General features: G+C 40.0%; 1 pseudogene; it reads left to right on the top strand.

Moving 5' to 3' along the window:
- Positions 1–18,974, top strand: part of LOC133454430 (electrogenic sodium bicarbonate cotransporter 1-like) — a 44,876-nt pseudogene extending 25,902 nt beyond the window's left edge.
- The last annotated feature ends 1,677 nt before the right edge of the window (positions 18,975–20,651 follow it).

Genomic DNA, 20,651 nt, shown 5'->3' with positions numbered 1-20,651 from the left:
TGTACCGTATTTTCTGGACTATAAGCCGCACCTGTATATAAGCCGCATCCGCTCTATTTAAAAAAAAAGATATGCAAGCCGCAGATATTTATGTTGTTAGATTAGATATTTACTACATGTACAGAAGGATTTTGAACTGTAAATGATGTACATGTTTGTACCTAAATAGATCCTTTCCTAACAGTGTCTTTTAACACGGCAGCAACTTTGCTGATTAAAACGGGACAGAACCAAGAGAAAATAACCGGTATTTATTTATCTATTTATCTGTTTGAAATCTGCTTCTACCTACTTCTATCTGCTAAAGAAGAAGTAGCGTATTCTTCTTTGCATTTGTTTTGTCTTAGTTTTGATTCTAATTCCGGTTAGAGCGCCCCGAGCGGTGGAAGAAAAATCCACAGAATAGCTGCACCTTTGTATAAGCTGCATGTTTCAAAACCTATGAAAAAAGTAGCGCCTTATAGTCCAGAAAATACGGTATTTGGTGTTCTGCACAGGACAATAGGCAGATGTACAAACCGGCCACCAGCAAACATGGTAGACTAGGATTAAAACGGGGGCGAAGCGTCAAACTGCCTTAACCATATGTGAAAAGAAAAAAAGCCACTTGGCATCACTCTTCAGTTCTTTCTGTTCCCTCAATTGTCACCATCAAGGAAATGCCACACCGGTCTCGTTTGACTTCTTGAATCATTAACTCACCATTAAATCATTAATCTTTTTTATTTTGTAGCTGTCTCAAATACAGACTTTGATTTGATTCCCTCGCCAGCTTTTGGTGCGTCGTCGGCCGCTGGGCTCATTATCTTTGCCACTAACAACTGATGGCAGCTGCTTGCTTAAAACTCCTGATCAAACACGCTGAGCACGCACGAGCTGAACGCATGTAACTCCCTCGGAAACGAGCAGAAACTGTGACGAATCATTTCCCATGGCCCGAGGAAAACAATTGAATTCTTTTTTTTTTTTTACAGTGTTAAAGCCTCCTCAGATGACATGTTCAGAATCAGAATCAGAATCAGAAAAGGGTTTATTGCCAAGTTTTCACACAAGGAATTTGTTTTGGGGATTGGTGCAACACAATACAAATATAAAAACAAATATATAAGAGATAAAATAAAATGAAATGTATAAACAATAAAAAGTATAAACAGTAAAATAAAATGTAGACCAGAAATGTACAAAATGAGGTTTTAAAGTGCCGGGTGAGTCTGTACAAAAGTGACTTAGGAACTTAGGATAGGTAAAAAGTATAGACAGAAATGTACAATGAGGTTTGTAAAGTGCCGGATATGAGTCTGTGCAAAAGTTACAGGATTGGAATTTTTACGTTGTTTATACTAATCTCAGAAGATCAATTTATTACCACAAATGTAATGATTTTTTAATTATATTAGTATTATTATTATATCATGAGAGTAAATTTGATGAAAAGGTGAACGAGCACTGGTTAACCGACTGCTGTTAAACTGCTTTAACAGCATAGACAGCTGTTGGCATCCATCCCTCCTTCTCTTTGACTTGTCTTACATTGTCTTTCATGTAGAAACAAAGCATATGCTCCGCTTGAGTGGGGGTCCACTTCGAAGCATGACATTGAAGGTTGTGTAACAATTTTCAGCTCCATCACGGCACCCCGTGTTAAACTAACGCGGTCTCTTCAGCTGATAAGCCATGCTAAATTAGAGCTTAGAGGCTCATATGAGAGCCATCTGTTGTGCCAACTGTTGATTCCTTATTGGAGTTGCTTCTAACTTGTACGATGATATACAGCCTTTGCTGCATCCATTCTGGTGTCCCTGCGACTAAGAATCGGTCCAATGAGGGAGCTGCTTTCCTCGGCCCCTCCTGTGGCGGAGACCTGCAGAGCACCAGCCTCGGGGATTTGCCCCTGCTGTAAATAACCACAGATCCAGATTACTCAGCTACTGTAGCCTCAGTCTGGCTGTTTGGGGGGGTGGGGGGGGGGGGGTAAAGAAATCTGACATAACTGGAAACTCGATGGGCCAGAGCCACAGCTGTGTGCTGAAAACAAAGCTTCCATCCACGCATGTGGATTTATGCCCATGACCCGCATATTGGTGATGAAAGAATGCGTTTTCCAAGCTGGCTTGCATAGTTATGCTTGAAACAAAGATGTATAATCTTTTCTTAGGATTGAATTAGGGCTGTTCGATTAATCGATTTTAAATCGTAATCGCGATTATGTAATTAGAACGATGTTAAAACGTGAAAATCGTAAAATCGATTTTTCACTTTTTTTTTTTTTTTTTTTTTTACCTTGTCTGCACACATATTAATGATTGATACCATATTAATGATTGATGGAAATACCTCTCAATACCTGCGACAAGTGCCCCATGGGAGAGGCTCTTTAGTGTAGGAGGGGGCGTTGTAACATGCCACCGGGCATCCCTCAAGCCAGATGCGGTAGACCGGCTCGTGTTCCTTGCAAAAAACTTGCAAATGTGAATAGCAAATGTAATGACTGACATTACACACCTCTACCTCCTTCATGGGTTGCATTATTATTTAGCATGCAAAGACCCAGTTTAGTTTAATTAGAAAATGTCTTGTTTTATTTAATTGGAAATATAACTTGCAAGTGCTGATTTGCTGATTTTTTTTTTTTCAGAGATAAAACTTTATATTTTATTATATTTTTTAAAACTTTTTTTCAACTTATTTTACAGAGTTTTGCACTTTATTCATTCATTTTTGGTTTAATAAGAGCAAAGTTTGCACTTAAAGCCCAATGGGGCAAATGTTTAATAAAAAAACAGCATATTTGAAATCATTTCTTTGCCTTTTGTCAATTCACAAGATAATCGTAATCGAAAATCGGATTTTGAGAGAAAAAAATCGAGATTTTATTTTTGGGCAAAATCGAACAGCCCTAGATTGAATTACTCTATAAGTCTGATATGCATATGTTTTTTTTTTTGCAGGGAGTGTTGGAAAGTTTCCTGGGTACAGCACTGACTGGAGCAGTGTTTTGTCTGATGGCCGGTCAACCCCTGACCATTCTCAGCAGCACGGGCCCGGTGCTCGTCTTTGAAAGACTCCTATTCAATTTCAGCAAGTGAGTAGCTCCTGATCATACTCACTCCAATTAAAAATGAGGGTTTAGGAGCAAATGTGAAACAAGAAAGCAGGAGAAATGATCTTTTAGATTGGCACAGCCCTTATGACTCATGTAAAATCACGTAGTTCAGACGGACAAAAGCTTGGGCAGTGATACAAATTTTGTTGAACAAATCTTGGTACTTCAGTGTGACTGAATAATGGGAGCAGACAGTTACAAAATGAAAGCTTTCAGGGTGATGGTGTCGTCTGGTGTTGGAGATGGTAACCTCAGGAGAAATGTGTCAAGGCATCACTACGTTCCATCAATATGTTCTCAAAAGCAAGAAAACCGCTGCTAAACATAGTGAGATCTTTTAAAGACAGAGTTGAGTCGGGATGTCCCAGGGTGTCCTGTAAATGCAATGTCTGTTGATTCGTGAGGATTAAGCTCAGAAATCAAATCACCTGCAGTGCAGTGTTCTCCGTAGAAGCAGCTGGTGGGTGTGAATACACGGAGATCACCGCTATTGAACAATCGCCTCGTGTCAAGACGGGCGGAAGAAAAACAAGTGTTGACCCTGTTATCGTAAGATAATAATCCTAATAATTCTCAAATGATGGAGCACCAAGATCTACACAAGACTGGCGGAAAGTACATTTTTCCAGCAAAACGCACTTCTAGGTGTTTTGTTAAATCTGGAAAATTGATTGGTCGCAGAAGAAAAAAGGTCAAGGCAACCATGAGTCCTGCGTCATGGCAACAGTGAAGCCACCTGAGACCACCCACGTTTGTAATAACAGTCGCTAGGAAACTCCACAAATAACAATCTCATCGAGAACCTCTGGCTAATCCTCAAACAGCGGATGGACAAGAAGCAATTTACAAATTGTGATCTCAAATCAATGAGGGTTTTGTTTATAAACTGATTTCCGCCACACCAGAGCAAATTGTTGAGTAAATGTGATGTATTTGCCACTTTTAAACTTCTACATGTTCGTCAGTATACCAGAAACATGATTTAGGATTAAGAAATGTCAAGGTTCATGAAAAATTACATTTGTATCACTGCCAGAAAAAGAAACGTTTACAATGAGAAGGTTGAAAAAAGAACAGATGAGAGATCTGTCCCCATGTGCAGGCAGATATTGAGCAGATTGAATTATTTTGCTAAAGACTGTTCACCGCTGAATTCTTTCTCTTCCTTCCATTGTACAGCCTCCTCCAGTCTTCTAGCATTACCAAACACCACACTGATTATGTTCCACTATTAATAATTCACTCTCATTTAATTTTGCGCTGTGAGGGAAGAATGTTGCGGCCTGTGCAGCCTCCAAATGTTTCCAACGGGTGCAGTATTTGTGGCAGCTGCTAGGCCACCGGCAGCTGATTAACATACTGTAGCACAAGTGCCGTTAAAAGCACTCCCCTAAACCATTGCTTACTTGTAGTGTAACCAGCATTTAGAGGCTTCTCAGTTAAATCAATTTTGATCAGGAAGAGCTGAAACTACAATGACTCCTAGGAGGAAGTTATTTAAGGATGCATAGATGCAGTTGTTCGTTGTTGTGTAAAACTGTTACTCTTCCGCAGAGATAACAGCTTCGACTACCTTGAATTCCGACTGTGGATCGGCCTGTGGTCGGCCGCATTCTGCCTGGTGCTGGTCGCCACGGACGCCAGCTTTCTGGTGCAGTATTTCACTCGTTTCACGGAGGAGGGCTTCTCCGCACTCATCAGCTTCATCTTCATCTATGATGCTTTCAAAAAGATGATAAAGCTGGCCCACCACAACCCAATCAACTCTCACTACGACAACAACTTCATCACTCAGTACGACTGCCACTGCATCGGTGCGTAACCTACTTTTGCCTAGGAAAATCCAGATACATTCTCAGAGTCCTCACTCAAATATGGATTATTATAGGTTTCTGATAGCACCACTAAAAAAATTGAGCTACCGTATTTTCTGGACTATAAGCCGCTACTTTTTTCATAGGTTTTGAACCGTGCGGCTTATACAAAGGTGCGGCTATTCTGTGGATTTTTCTTCCACCGCTCGGGGCGCTCTAACCGGAATTAGAATAAAAACTAAGACAAAATAAATGCAAAGAAGAATACGCTACTTCTTCTTTAGCAGATAGAAGTAGGTAGAAGCAGATTTCAAACAGATAAATAGATAAATAAATAGCGGTTATTTTCTCTTGGTTCTGTCCCGTTTTAATCAGAAAAGTTGCTGCCGTGTTAAAAGACACTGTTAGGAAAGGATCTATTTAGGTACAAACATGTACATCATTTACAGTTCAGAATCCTTCTGTACATGTAGTAAATATCTAATCTAACAACAGAAATATCTGCGGCTTGCATATCTTTTTTTTTAAATAGAGCAGATATATACAGGTGCGGCTTGTATATCTTTTTTTATTGTTTTTTTAAAAATAGAGCGGATGCGGCTTATATACATGTGCGGCTTATAGTCCAGAAAATACGGTATTTTTTGTTTTAATTGTTTGGAATAAATCTGTATCTTTATGACAACCATGCAAACACTGCGAGCTGAACAGTCATAAAAAAGGATGTGTCGGCCTGTAGACACCATTGTGTACTTTGTCCCTACTAATGCGTGCATAGGAAGTATTTTTGGAAATAATTGTTGAGACGGGTTTTGAACAGAAGCTGTGACACAGCAAGTATCGAAAGTATTCTCATTGTGGAGTTAAGATATAATTTTCTCTTCAGCAGGCAACTCGACAGAAGTCCCTGATATTTCTGACTGGACAAATAGTACTGATCTGGTATGTAGTGTCTTTTTTTTTTTTTTAAAGAGTTGTAGATACTGGTTGTTTCTTTTTTTTAAACATGTTCTGGTCTGTTTCCAGTCAGTGAATGCCACCTGGGCTTCACTGAACAGGGAGCAGTGTGTGAAGTACGGCGGGCTGCTGGTCGGAGACGCCTGTGGCTACGTGCCTGACATCACCCTGATGTCCTTCATCCTCTTCTTTGGTACCTACGCATGCTCCATGGGTCTGAAGACGTTCAAGACAAGTCGCTTTTTCCCCACAACGGTGAATGATGGCCCCTCTATCTCTGTCTCGTTCTCTCTCTCTTATGATTTTTCTTTATTTCTTTATTTTCTTAACATCAGGCTTTGGCAGTTATGCAAAGAAATCCTGAAGCTCTATTGTTGCAGATCACTTCATTCAAAGGTGTGGTGGTCCATTGTGATCTTTCATGTGAGCTTTTTGCAGTTCAGCAGGAAAGTGCTTCTTCCATCTAGATCAAAAACTCCCTACAGCCACGCAACCTGGCAATATTTTTTGGGATGCTGAAATTGGATATAAGCATTTTTCTCCTGTTGTTCTTATCAAGCACCACTCTCTTAGTTGCCTCAACCATGATGTCCACTGAACCTCTCTGATGTAGTTTTGTTGTCATTGATGTGTGACACGGTGCCGTAAACCAGTGGTCACCAACCCTGGTCCTCGTGCCCCCCCTGTCCTGCATGTTTTAGATGTTGCCCTGCAACATCACACCTGACTCTAATTAATGGTCGTCATCAGCTTGTCATCAACATAGACATATATAAAGGCTAGATGACTCGTCCGCGCTGCTGCGACGTCGTCACACGGCGGCCATCTTGCCACAGGAGAGCTCGCTCACTTTAACATTGTGTTTAATGGTGCATGTACTGCTTAAACAACCTTAACTTGCTCAATTCTCAACAGATTTTCTAACAGTTTAGTTTGTTATGAACGTCAGAGATGTAGTTATAACACTGCATACTTGTGAATAATTATAAACATTGAAAAACGTACTTTTATATGAAAATAACCAAAACAGATAGCTATAACATGGTATTTATATTAAATCAATATTTCCATAGTATTCTTAGTAACATTTATATTTACATTATAACATATATACATATATATTATTACCATATAACATGTATATATATATATACACAGATGTTATAATGTCATGATATAAATACATCATAATGTAATAATATATATATATATATATATATATATATATATATATATATATATATATATATATATATATATATAATTACCATGTTATAGCTATCTGTTTCTGGTTATTTTCATATAAAAGTACGTTTTTCAATGTTTATAATTATTCACAAGTATGCAGTGTTATAACTACATCTCTGACGTTCATAACAAACCAAACTGTTAGAAAATCTGATGAGAATTGAGCAAGTTAAGGTTGTTTAAGCAGTACAGGCACCATTAAACACAATGTTAAAGTGAGCGAGCTCTCCTGTGGCAAGATGGCCGCCGTGTGACGACGTCGCTCTCCATTGGCAGCAGCGCGGACGAGTCATCTAGCCTTTATATATGTCTATGTAGAGAGCTCTGTTGTTGACACAGGTACTTGTATCACGGTGTGCTGAAGTAGGGAAACATCTAAAACATGCAGGACACGGGGTCCTAAGGACCAGGGTTGAAGACCACTGCCGTAAACAATATTCAGTTCTGGCAGGGACTCACAGAACCATAGTTACCGAGGTAACATCCGTTGTCACAGGAGACAGAGGAAACCAGAGTTCAGTTACTCTGGCAGACTTTTGGTGATAGTCCCCACTAATACAACCAAATTAAATTCAAACTTGCATTTTAACATGTAAGAAAGTTGTGCTGCTTTAAAAGTTAATTTAAGTTGCTTTCTGTACAAATTTCCTTTGACGACTATACCTGTAAATGTTATGCATTCTTGTTCCGTCTTCCTTTGGTCAAACAGTTCAGTAGGTGCTTGTAACCAAGTCCTTTAATAACAGTTTTTACAGCTCATACTGTAGACTCCTTTCTAGTTAGGACAAAGAATGATATGATCTAGTGGGCAGAGCTGGAGGTAAAACAACCTACCAGCAACCCCCCCGTGCAGCGTTAGCAGTCCTAAGCTTACACGTTTTTAAAGTTATACATGAAAATAATACTCATGAAACTCACACCGGTGACCTAGTCTGAGTGCCTAACGTAAATACTGTAAATACTTTTACTAAAAGATACTGACCCTGACTAGTTGACCCATAACTGAGTGGAAAGATGATTTTATCATTACCCTTATTACTGATCCAATTTCTGATTAGATGGTTAACATCACAGTAAATGCATTTTTTAAAACTTGCCTGATATGAAGTGTGTGCTGCAGACACAAGTATTTTTAATAATTGCCTCCCTCCGGTCTTTTTTTTAATTGGGAGCGACATTTCTACCATTCTGGCACCCAACAACACAACAAAAATAAATCTTAAAACTTTTATACAGCACATTAAACAGCTGTGGATATTTGTATTATCCAAATTTCATTCAGTCGTTCTCTGTTTTGCCTCCAGCTGCTTCCGTTACATCATCGTGACGTAGCCCCTAAAAGGGTCTACTCCACTCCATGGTTTACACCTGGGGCCCGTTTCACAAAGCAGGTTTAGTGAAAACTCGGAGTCTGTTAACCCTGAAATGAGGGAAACTCTGAGTTTTCCGTTTCACAAAGGGAGGTAACTCAAACCAGAGAAAGAGAGGTAACTCTAGCCTGTTTCACAAAGAGAGGTAACTTAAGCTCTCGGTCAGTTACCGTAGTAACAGACTCTCTGAACCTAACCTGGTCGGGACCAGGTTTATATCAATGAACCTGGAGTTTCTCTGCGTCTCCGCCTCTTTCAGAGCCGCACGCACATTTGATTTCCTCATTCATTCAGTCAGCAGGCGATTTTTGGTGAAGTTCTGCCGTCTGTCATTAAAAACAGAGTCAGTATATATATTATAAGTCCATTGTCACGAACATGGCATGTCCTTGATGAAGACCCAATTGATGAAGGTGCAGCATTAATGCGCAGCTCAATAAATATTCGTCGGGAGATGGTTATCAGACCACGTAATACATGTATATTACATAGTCTCAGTACTCGCAGAGCAATATATGTTAATCCTTTATTTTTTATAATTTTAATGATTGAATTGTTTAATGATTTCATAATATATTCTAATTTTTTTAGATTTTTTATTTGGGGTTTTCATAAACTGTGAGCCATAATCATCAAAATTATAACAAATAAAGGCTTGAAATATCTCACTTTGCATGTAGTGGGAAATAATATTTGTTTCACCTTAAGTTGAATTTACTACGAACGAATTAAGTTTTGCAATATATTCAAATTTTCCGACCTCCACCTGTATATTATTACATAAATAAATAAGAGCATAATATGTGTCTGTATTGGTTCAATACGGCAGTGTTTCCCAACCCTGGTCCTCGGGGCACAATGTCCTGCATGTTTTAGATGTTTCCCTTCATCATCACACCTGATTCTAATTAATGGTCCTAATTAACTTGTCATCAAGGTCTTGACACTTCTGTTGATGACACAGCCACTTGTATCACGGTGTGCTGAAGCAGGGAAACATCTAAAACATGCAGGACAGTGGGCCTCAAGGACCAGGGTTGGGAAACACTGCAATACGTAACGCAACTTTTAATTCCCAATTACGGAACAATTCCGTATTTCAAGGGACGGGTGGCTTGGACAGGTTTATGATCAACCTGTCCAAGCCACCAAGGAGGAGTTCCACAGGATTGCAGGTGAATGATGTAAAGATCTGTTAAATTAATTTTATATTATATTCTGTGCTGCGGTGTTACTCTTTTTTTCAAAAAACTTGTTCAAATTCGCCGTATGCGCGCATTAAAATCTCTAATTCCATTCGGCTGAAAAAGGACACGGCGTGAAGTATGTGGATCTTCAGATGCAAACTAATTTTTCCTCAAAGGGATTTTGTAAATTGAAATGTTAAATAAAGTTTAAAAAAAAAAAGAAAAAGTATGTGTATCTTTTGTTGTCGCCGGTTGCCATGGTGAATCCTTGTATCAGGGCTCTATAGATACTGGCTTTTTATAGTTGTGGCGCACGCTTGTAACTCCAGGTGAAACTACTTAGAGTTGAGTAAATTACCTCAAATCCGCTGTTCTGGAACCGAAAACTCAGAGTTTCCGATCTCAGAGTAGATCAACTAAGAGTTCAGGATTAGACTGGGAGTTTGTTGAACCTGCTTTGTGAAACGGACCCCTGGTCTATACCTACATGACAAATAAATGTTCTGCAAAACATGCAATAATTTGTCAATTGTCTCCCATCCAGGTGAGGAAGCTTATCAGCGACTTTGCCATCATCTTGACCATCCTTCTCTTCTGTGGCGTGGACGCCTTTGTTGGTGTGAACACTCCAAAGCTCATTGTGCCTCGTCAATTTAAGGTATACACCGACAATACAGAGCCAAAAATAAAAATTCAACTCTGCACCCATCAACACATTTGTCGGGCTGTTTTCAGAGTGACAGGGGGTTAGCCCAGTTCAGTTTCCTCTGATTACACCGATAATGATTCAGGTTTCCGCAAGAAAGCCCCTGTAATTCTTTATAAAAGCTAAAGAAATAATGCTGTCTTTGTAGTTAACATGTTAGGATGCATATAACCTGAAAGTAAGACGCAGACATTCTTGAAGATTGCTAATCTCAAATGTTCTCTAGCTGGCAACCCCGCACCCCCGCCCGTGAGTAGAGGACAGGGTAAAATTTGATTAAAAGAGATGTGAGAACACGCAGTCCTCAAGTTGCACGTACAGAGCCAGCTTTGTTTGACCACAGAGGTTTAATTCTCTGTTTTTCTGTCGTGAAATTATGCACCAACTATCTCAAACTCTGTAGAGTGCAACGACTTAACCAAGCATGCAGAGGTAACCTCTTAAGACTTGGTATTACATTGAGTAGTTTTTATGCCCTGCTATCCACATTCAGACACCTGACCGGTGTGCACTCAGACGTAAAGGACGAGTCACGTGTTTCATAGTGATAGTAAATTCTGTCGTTTCCTTACTTTCCTAGCCCACAAATCCGCTGAGGGGCTGGTTTATTCGTCCTTTTGGAGGAAACCCCTGGTGGGTGTACCTGGCAGCTGCACTCCCTGCCCTGCTGGTTACCATTCTCATATTTATGGATCAGCAGATCACTGCTGTGATCGTCAACAGGAAAGAGCACAAACTCAAGGTACAGTAGGTGCATTGTGGGAATGAAATGCAAGGATGTTTTACGTCTCTAATCTCTGCAATGGTAATAAAGTTATTTAATGTGTTTAGCAACTGTTTTATAGTATCTAAATTAAGCTTTGTCCACATTTCAAACTGGCCCAACCAACATTTATACTTTTTTTTTTTTTTTAATCCCTGATTTTTTACCCATTATATCACCCAGTGCTCCTACCTAAGTCAGTCCTGGGCATTGCTCTCCATTGCCAACCCCAGGAGGGTTAGGGTTAGGGTAAGTCTCCTCCTTACTTGAGGAGTGAGCAGGCCGCTTCTTTTCACCAGCCAGGGTGAGGTTTCTCTGGCCAGACGTAGCGCATGGAAGGATCATGTTATTCCGGCCAGATCCTCCCCAGCCCATCTGGCGCCCCGGTTGGCCAGAGTGGGCAGTGTGTAGCCCAGGACTGTTGCTTGTTTTTGTGAGGGTAGCTCACATTAGCTACCCAAGGGAACACAGTGAGAACATGCAAACTCCACACAGAGAGGCCCTTTCACCAATCCACTGACATCCACTGCTAACCCAGGAAGCAAGAGCACACGGAGGCCCACGTCGAGCACTGGAAATCTGAAACAAAAACCACAAACGAAACACGAAACCGACACGGAGCCGACCAAAACATGAGCAGTAATCGACCCAAATCTCGAGATCTGATCCCAGTCTAAGCTAAGCTACCGCGACTAACTAACCCCAACACCTACAGAGCAAGCATGCAGGTGAACAAGCCAGTGTGTGTGTGTGTGTGTGTGTGCGTGTATGTATATGTCTGTGTGGCTATGTGTGTGTGTGTGTGTGTGTGTGTGTGTGTGTGTGTGTGTGTGTGTGTGTGTATGCGTGGCTGTCCGGTTTCTATAATAATAGTAATAATAATAATATAATATACTAACAACAATAATGATGATAACAATAATAATAATGATGATTATTATTAAATTTTGTTGTCCTGCCAATGGAGGCCCAAATCCTCCATGGCAGGACCCTTCCACACCGCATTCTCAACGACAAAGATGCACAATCACGCACCGTTTCCCCCTCCCCGGGGGGGTCCAGCACCACCAGAAGGCACCCCAGGCTGCGTGGCAAGCCCCGCCAGGCCTGGGCATCGCCACCCACCCATCCCAGGCCGGCGAGGGAACGCGGGTGATGTGGGCCCCCCTCCCGACCCTGGTGTTGAGTGCATGTGGCTAATGCAATAAAAACAGGGAGGGGGAGGTCAGGGTATCATACTGACAGTGATCCCCCCCTCCAGAACTAAGTATCCTTGTTAAATGTATTTATTAAATGTTGAATGTGCAGTGTCTACAGTGTTATTAAAACCGTGAGGCGGGGAGTACCGGGCCACGCGGGATAATGTCCCCCACGACCCGGACCCCCCGCCCCTTCGCCTATGTGCGTATGAATCGTGTAGGGGGGGAAGGAGGGGGAGCAGAGAACGAAGCCAGGAGGCAGGACCAGCGGAGCCGGCCCTGAAAAGATGCCCACGCTCCCCCACCGGCCATCCAAGTTGACGGGGGCCGGCCCTCCAAGCCGGGCCAGGGCCCCACTGTACCTCCACGGGCGCCCCCGGCGCCGTCAGAGCCCCCAGACAGAGGGGGAAATGGTCCAACATCCCTCCATTCATACTGACAACATAAGACATAGACACCTGAGAATGGTTCCACCCCGCCCCCGCGCCTGCCCGTAAACCCCCCGGCCAGGGAAGGCCCGATCCCCGGACCCGGCCCCACACACTTCCCCGAGGACACCCCAAAGGTCACGGAGTCCCCACAGACGCAGGGGCACGCGGCCCCCGCCCAGCGACGGAGGACCAAGGCAGCAATGCCCCCCCAGCGCAGACAGCCACCCCCCACCCAGGCAGGGCCGGGCCCTCGAGCGGGACCCCCACGCCCACAGCCCAGCCCCCCACCCCAGGAAAACCGGAGACGACCTAGCCACAGCCCCCCACCCGAGCAATGTCTTCAAACTAATACGTGGTGTTTTATTCTTCCACAGAAATTTTGATACATATGAATCCAATAACTAAAGAAGGAGGGAGTTTGGATGGTATCATTGAGAAAAAATTATTTACTTTTGGTAAAACCATCATTTTAATGGTGACTATTCTTCCCATGAGTGTAATGGGAAGAGAGTTCCATCTGGAAAGATCATCTTCTAGCTCTGAGGTTCTTAACTAACCTTAAATCTCTCATCATTGTTTGTTGTTAGATAGTCCTTGTTGTCCAAACATGCACTAAAACACTGGCGCATTCCTGTCTACGAGGTTGTTCTTGGACTTCTACCCTCCTACCTTCAGATCTGTATCAGTCAGAAGAGTTTGTTTGTTTTAAAACAGCCATTTTTAACTACATCAAGCACATTATTACTGTAACAATTTAAGTGAAACTCACAAGCTTCTTGAAACTGTACAGCAGAAATGATGTCAGTTTTTAAGGTACAGCACTTCTAGGAAGTACAAAACTAATTTTAATCCAATCTTGGAAAATTGCCTTTGAATAACAGACTATTGATCCTTTTTTTTGTTAAGATTTCATCTTTATTTTCTTTGTCTGAGGCACGTCAGACTACTTGCTCAGAGTGAATCGTACTAATGTATTTCATGGCAATGTTATAAATTAGAGGTTTTTGTGTCTTGTGGAAGAAATATATTCCTCTGTAGATGTTTCACACGCACAAGGAGATATAATAGCACCAAAAATAGCCCAATATAACTGTTTAGATTCCCATAAACTAATTCTTCTCATTTTTTTTATCCTACTTTGCTCAGAAAGGGGCAGGGTATCACTTAGACCTGTTTTGGGTAGCCATCCTGATGATCATCTGTTCTTTCATGGGGCTACCATGGTACGTAGCCGCTACAGTCATCTCCATCGCCCATATCGACTCCCTGAAAATGGAGACCCAGACTTCAGCCCCTGGGGAGCAGCCCAAATTTCTGGGTGTCAGGTGAGTTCACACGTCATCATCATCTGAAAATTGCAGATGGAGAAAAAACAAAAACAAACAAAAGCATATTTAAGAAGAAAGATGGAGAAAATGTAAACACAGAATGTTGCAAATACAGATAATAAAAGTACTTTCATTTCATTATTTTGTGACAATTGAGGTTTACTGGATTTCTTTGAATAAAATGCAAAACAAATTTAAGTGAGTCGGTAGTCAGGAAATAAGTTATTTTTGTTCTCAAAGTCTACAAAGTTTGAATCATTGCATCGTGGATTTGTATAGCCGATGACAGCGATTTCCTTCGTATTGTCTTAACAAACTTCATCTCTTTTCTCTTTTTTGAGCTCGGTTTTGTTCACTTGGTGCTATCGGGTTGAACGGTGTAACATGTACTTGACATATCCACTGTATTAACAAGTTTTATGTTTATTTGCACAAGAAATTAGTTTAAATTGTTTTGTTTTTTTATTTGTTTTTGTTTTTTGATTTTGCTTTGAGTTCTATCTGATGATCTGTCTTTTCTATCCTATCCAGGGAACAAAGGGTCACTGGAATCTTTGTGTTCCTCCTGACGGGACTCTCCGTCTTCATGGCTCCTATCCTCCAGGTAGTGCTCCAACTTCTTAATTCCTCCATGGAAACGTGGATTACTGTCTGCCTCTTTTAGGACAAACTCTTTTCGCTTTTCTGAAATTTTAAATAATTTTAAATCTGTATTCATCCGATTAGGAGCTCCCATATTTGAAGTAATTCAATGTGAAATAAGCATGTTGATTGAGGTTTTAAGCCTCCGGGGGTTTCATTCCCTCCTTAAGCTGCAAAACAAAAAGAAAAGAGAAGCAGCCATGTGGAGGTTGTTGGAGATGCTGCTCCCTCTTCTGGACATTTTGAAACAACGTTTTTAGTCCTGCAGTCGCATTTTCCATCTCACTTTTGTCTCTTCTCTTTTGTGCATCTAATACTGAACAAGAATTTATAAAACCTACATGAGTGACAGCTACGTGCCTGGTGACTGTGCATCCTCTGGAGGCACGTTCTCAGAAAAGCTGCTTGAGGGCTTTTTTTAACTAAGCAGTGAAGCTAAAAGTACAAATACTTGTCATCCATAATGGGGCCTTTAAACACAGGAAAGAATCTTTCAAATTGTCCCTAATTGGGAAACTACAGCCAGTCACACATGATGATGATAATAGTATTTTATTTTGTCTTTAACTGTCTCCTGTGTTTTCCAGTTCATTCCCATGCCTGTGCTCTATGGTGTGTTCCTCTACATGGGTGTAGCATCACTCAACGGTGTCCAGGTGAGTCTGTCTGGCCTGTTAATTGGATTTAAGTCCTAATAGGGCCAAACCATTGCTGCTCCCTGTCTCGCTGGCAGTTGAAGTGTCTGAAACTACACAGAAAATTGATGTTGTCAAACTATATTCATATCTGCAATAGCTGCACAAGCTAGTGTACAAGCTAGTGTAGAAGTACATTCTTGCATGAAAATGTCTTAAAACTACTCGGCAACAGTAGTGTAGACTTCCAGCCATCCAGATCATTGTGATCCTCAAGTCTTGGCACCAAGACTTCTGGACTGTTATTTGGGAGGGGGGGGGGTTCTTGGTTCTTGATGCCCTTCCACCTTGAAGGGAACTGATGATGCCTCCTGGATAGAGGGTGAACCAAGACAAGGAAATCCAGCTGTCTTAATGCAAGCCTTTTACAGATCACAAAAGCAGCAGTATGTTATAATTATAATTTACAATTTTTACAAGTTATTTAATAAAAAATGCAATTAGGTAACAGTTGACCATTTTAAGTCTCCACTGGATGCATCCTTAATGAAATGGGCGAAGCAAGAAATATGCAAATATCTTGACCATACACGACTACACACTGACGTTAATTGAAGCCAAACCTCAACCAATGATGTCTTAGGCTCCTCAAGAGCAGAGACAATAAAGCGTATTGAGAAACTGAGTGAGCTGCAGGGATATATTAATCACTTATTGGTAGACACTGACTTGCTATACCATTTGAATAAAAGAGATTAAACCATTACATCTACCCCTTCCACAAATTGCTTAGATCAGGGGTCGGGAACCCAAAATGTTGAAAGAGCCATATTGGACCAAAAACACAAAAAACTAATATGTCTGGAGCCGCAATGAATGAAAAATGAAAAGTCTTGTATCAGCCTTAGAATGAAGACAACACATGCTGCATTTTTCTATATTAGTTATAACTTGGGGAAGATTTTTTTTTTCATTATGCACTTCGAGAAAAAAGTCGAAATGTCGAGAAAAAAGGCGAAATGTCAAGATTAATTTTGAAGTACAATCTTGAGAAAAAAGTCGAAATGTCAAGAAAAAAGTCGAAATGTTGAGAAAAAAGTCAAAATTTTGGGAAAAAAGTCGAAATGTCAAGAAAAATTTTGAAGTACAATCTTGAGAAAAAAGTCGAAATGTCAAGAAAAAAGTCGAAATGTTGAGAAAAAAGTCAAAATTTTGGGAAAAAAGTCGAAATGTCAAGAAAAAAGTCAAAACGTTGAGAAAAAAGCTGGAATGTCAAGAAAAAAGTCAAAATGTTGAGAAAAAAGCTGGAATGTCGAGAAAAAAGTTAAAAAGTCGAAATGTCGAGATTTAAAAAGAAGAAAGAAAAAAAGAGAAATAAAGGAAAAAAAGAAGAAAAAAGGAAAAAAAGAAAAAATGAAGAAAAAAAGGAAAAAAAAAAAAGGTCAAACATTTTTGAAAAAGCTCCAGGAGCCACTAGGGCAGCGCTAAAGAGCCGCATGCGGCTCTAGAGCCGCGGGTTGCCGACCCCTGGCTTAGATGGTAAAGAAGCAGAAACTTTAACAGTGCATCACTAAAATTATCATCAAATTAAAAATTATTTCTGCATCCCATTTAAAAAAGAAAGATATTACTGTGCAGAATTGCTGCTTAAAAATCAACGTTAAATAGGCTTCATATCGTCTACACAAGCTGTTTTACTCAACTTGTCCTTTTTGTGTGTGTGCTGGTGTCAGTTAATGGATCGCCTGCAGCTGCTCCTCATGCCTGCTAAGCACCAGCCAGACCTGATCTACCTGCGCCATGTCCCCCAGAGACGCATCCACCTCTTTACCTTCATCCAGGCCGTGTGCTTGGCTTTCCTCTGGATCCTCAAGTCTACTGTGGCCGCCATCATTTTCCCCGTCATGGTGAGAAACGGCTGTCGTGTAACTCAGCACAAATGCATCCGGCTCAGTGCAAGAGCATGAAAGCCAACAGCTCTGACTGTTTTGTAGATTTTGGCGCTGGTTGCTGTCCGAAAGTCCATGGACTGGATGTTCTCCCAACACGACCTCAGCTATCTGGACGACGTGATCCCAGAGAAAGAAAAGAAGAAGAAGGAGGATGAGAAGAAAAAGAAAAACAAGAAGAAGGGAAGCATTGACAGTGAAACTGACTTTGTAAGTTAACGTCACCTAAAGTTGATATTTCCTTTCAGTGTGTGTGATTAAAACATTGTCTGGTGCCCTGTCATGTACCTATTGGTGTTGTGATTATCTGCACAGACTCAAGTAGATCCTCACCTTTACAAAAAGAAACTGTGTGTTAATGTTGTCCCTCCCTCCTCCCACAGTCTGACTACCCCTACCATGAAAAAATCCCCAGTATAAAAATCTCTATGGATATGATGGAGCAGGAGCCCATGTTGGGGAATAAGTCTTTGGATAGTGAGTACTAGCCAGGGTTTGTTTTCCTTTAACTTCAAGAGCTGCTTGAACTTTGCTCCTGAAAGCTTTGAGCTCCTATTTTTCCCTATCGTGCTAACCCTCTAATACTGATTCTAATCTACCGCTTTGAAATGTTAGAAGTGACTTTTCCATAAGATCAGTAATATCGCCTTAAAAATAAAAGGCTCTGCAGTGCTTGCTTTCTTTTCTCCTCTCGCTCCATTCTGAAATGTTTGTTAGCTTGAAACATATTTCTTAAAATGCTTTTCTGTTCTTTGTTTTAAGGAGATGAGTCAACGACTCTCTTTAACTCCCTTTCACCGTGCTGATCACTATCGAGAGTCTCCCACTGTGTGAGTAAGTACCAATGATGCACTTCACGTATGTCTGACTCCGTCTTCATGTGAGCTTGCGTGTATTTACTGTATATCGTCCTGTGTGCCTTTGTCTTACAGTGTCGACAAAGGTTCATATTCGTATGGTTCACCTAGGATTCGAATAGACCGGGAGGATAACGGCTTCCTCTGGAAGAAGGGCTCTGAAACTGAACTGTGAAAGAACTCTCAGAACATCACGGTGCAATATTGCAACCATGGCCATCCTCTTATTTTGTACCACAGTGCCGCTTCATAACGGTATTTTTTATTTGATTCATGTGAGGATTTAAATCCAAATAGCTGGATGCATTTGTCTTAACACTTCGACGGTACCAAATTCGTGGAAGATTTTGTTTGACCGTTCTTTGTCAGCATGATTTCTTGCAGAAACCAAAAAGGGCTAGTCAAGGTCATCCGTATGCAGTTTTTTTTGTGATGTCAATATTTCATTAATATGTATGTTAATAATTTATCACCCGTCATTCTAAAGATGTTAATCATCAAAGAGGTCCAGCTCACAGTAATTTTTTTGTAGGATTAGAATAGATGTATACTGTATGCTACATTTTGCTTTACTTCGTACTTACCTGAATGATACAGTATTTAACACTAAACTCAATTCGCTTTTTTTCTTTTTTAAATACTTTTTTTCGGGGGTTATTACTTTGAAATCATCAGGTCATAGTTACTGGAAATGTAACGCCTTGTTTTCATCTGCTTCTGTGTACTTATAAGAGGCGTCCGGAAGTCCATTCATTCCTTTGGGAACCTCCGTAATTGAGTTTATATATACTGTATATATATATATATATATATATATATATATATATATATATATATATATATATATATATATATGTATATATATATATATACATATATATATATATATATATATGTGTATGTATGTGTATGTATATGTTTATAATATTATACAAAACCAACATTTTTGCATCAGAACTATTGGCTCTCGTATCCAACCAACCCGTTCACAGGGAACCGTACTTCCTTTCCCCAGATAATTTCAACAAACATAAGGCAAATCATGCAAGCGAAAAACACATGGAAGGATGAGTTTTGCAGCTACATCAGAAAGAACGGAGGTTCCTGTGGGAGCTAACGAACATATCGCATGAGTGCACAGATGTAAGTGGGGAAACGAGGCTCTAGATTCAAACGTAGTGAAGGTACTGGATCTGGAGGTGATCAGACAAGATTCACATACAAAAGGGCTCCTAAAATAACCGCACAGTCACAAATAGTTGTATTTACGGGCATATAAATGATCAAGTATTAATTATAAACTTGTCTAGAAGGTTTGTTTATGCACTCAGACTGGAACTTTTATCTTGATTATAATTTTTCTTCGTTTCTTTTTCTCCGTATTTTTATATATATTTAAAATAACTTACAGTGAAACTTTATATGACTCTAACTCAAATTTTTAACATGACTCTTTTCTGAACTGTATCTAATCACTTGTATTTTCCCTGTTTTAGGGAGTTGGAGGTGTATGATATCTTTATGTAGCTCTACCTCTTATTTTCTTTAGATGCCAGGAGTTTATATTGAGTACATAGGTTGTGCAATAATTTGTGACTAAACACTGATTTATTTTATTATTACTTTTCCCAAATGGCACAGTATAGGATGTCTGAATCTTCAATTTCATTTTCCTTCTGAGCTATGATCCTTAAAAAGAAAAATGCGATATCTTATGACACTTGAATTACCTTAAATTTGAAGGTAAATTTCACTCATTTTTTTTTTTTTACAAAGAGTCATTGCTTAAAGGTTTTTCTTTTAACACCTATAAATGACATGGTCTGATAACAAAACGTGTTTTTGTTCTCAAATGCTGAAGCTGAGTGTAAAAGTATTAATCTGTCTCATGAATGTACTGTGGTGTTATCCTTGAAGTTTATTTTAGATTAATGATATTTTAAAATGTGGCATTAACTGGAGACCGGTAATTTGATTAATGTTTAATCTTGAAGTATGTTTTTTTTTTCCCTGAAATAATATAATTTCTTAAACTAATGGAAACCAAAGTAATTGTGAAATATGCAATGTGATGCAAAGGGTAAAGATTTTGTGCAAATTCTTTCTTTTTTGATAATGTGATAATTCCATTATATTATGAACTGCAGAAATATTCAACGTCCCTACGCTTGTTAAATGACTTGATCTTGCATCTGTTGCTGATTAAAGTACATGTGGTACCAAACTAATTCAGACTACGTGAGATACTTAAATAGAACACATCCTTGTCTTTTAAAATCCATAATCTTCACAATGACACATCAGGTCACACCAATATGCTGTCAAAATGTGAAACTCAAGATGGTAAAAGTTAGACCATCCAGCTATCTCGTCTTTCTTTTTGTTTTTGTTTTTCCCTCTTTGATACAATGAATTTCATGAGTGACTTAAGTTTTTATTTTTATTTTTTTGCGAGGTGTTTG

The sequence above is a fragment of the Cololabis saira genome, chromosome 11, assembly GCF_033807715.1.
Source record: "Cololabis saira isolate AMF1-May2022 chromosome 11, fColSai1.1, whole genome shotgun sequence".
NCBI classification, from domain to species: domain Eukaryota; kingdom Metazoa; phylum Chordata; class Actinopteri; order Beloniformes; family Belonidae; genus Cololabis; species Cololabis saira.
This window is presented reverse-complemented; position numbering and strand designations above follow the sequence as displayed.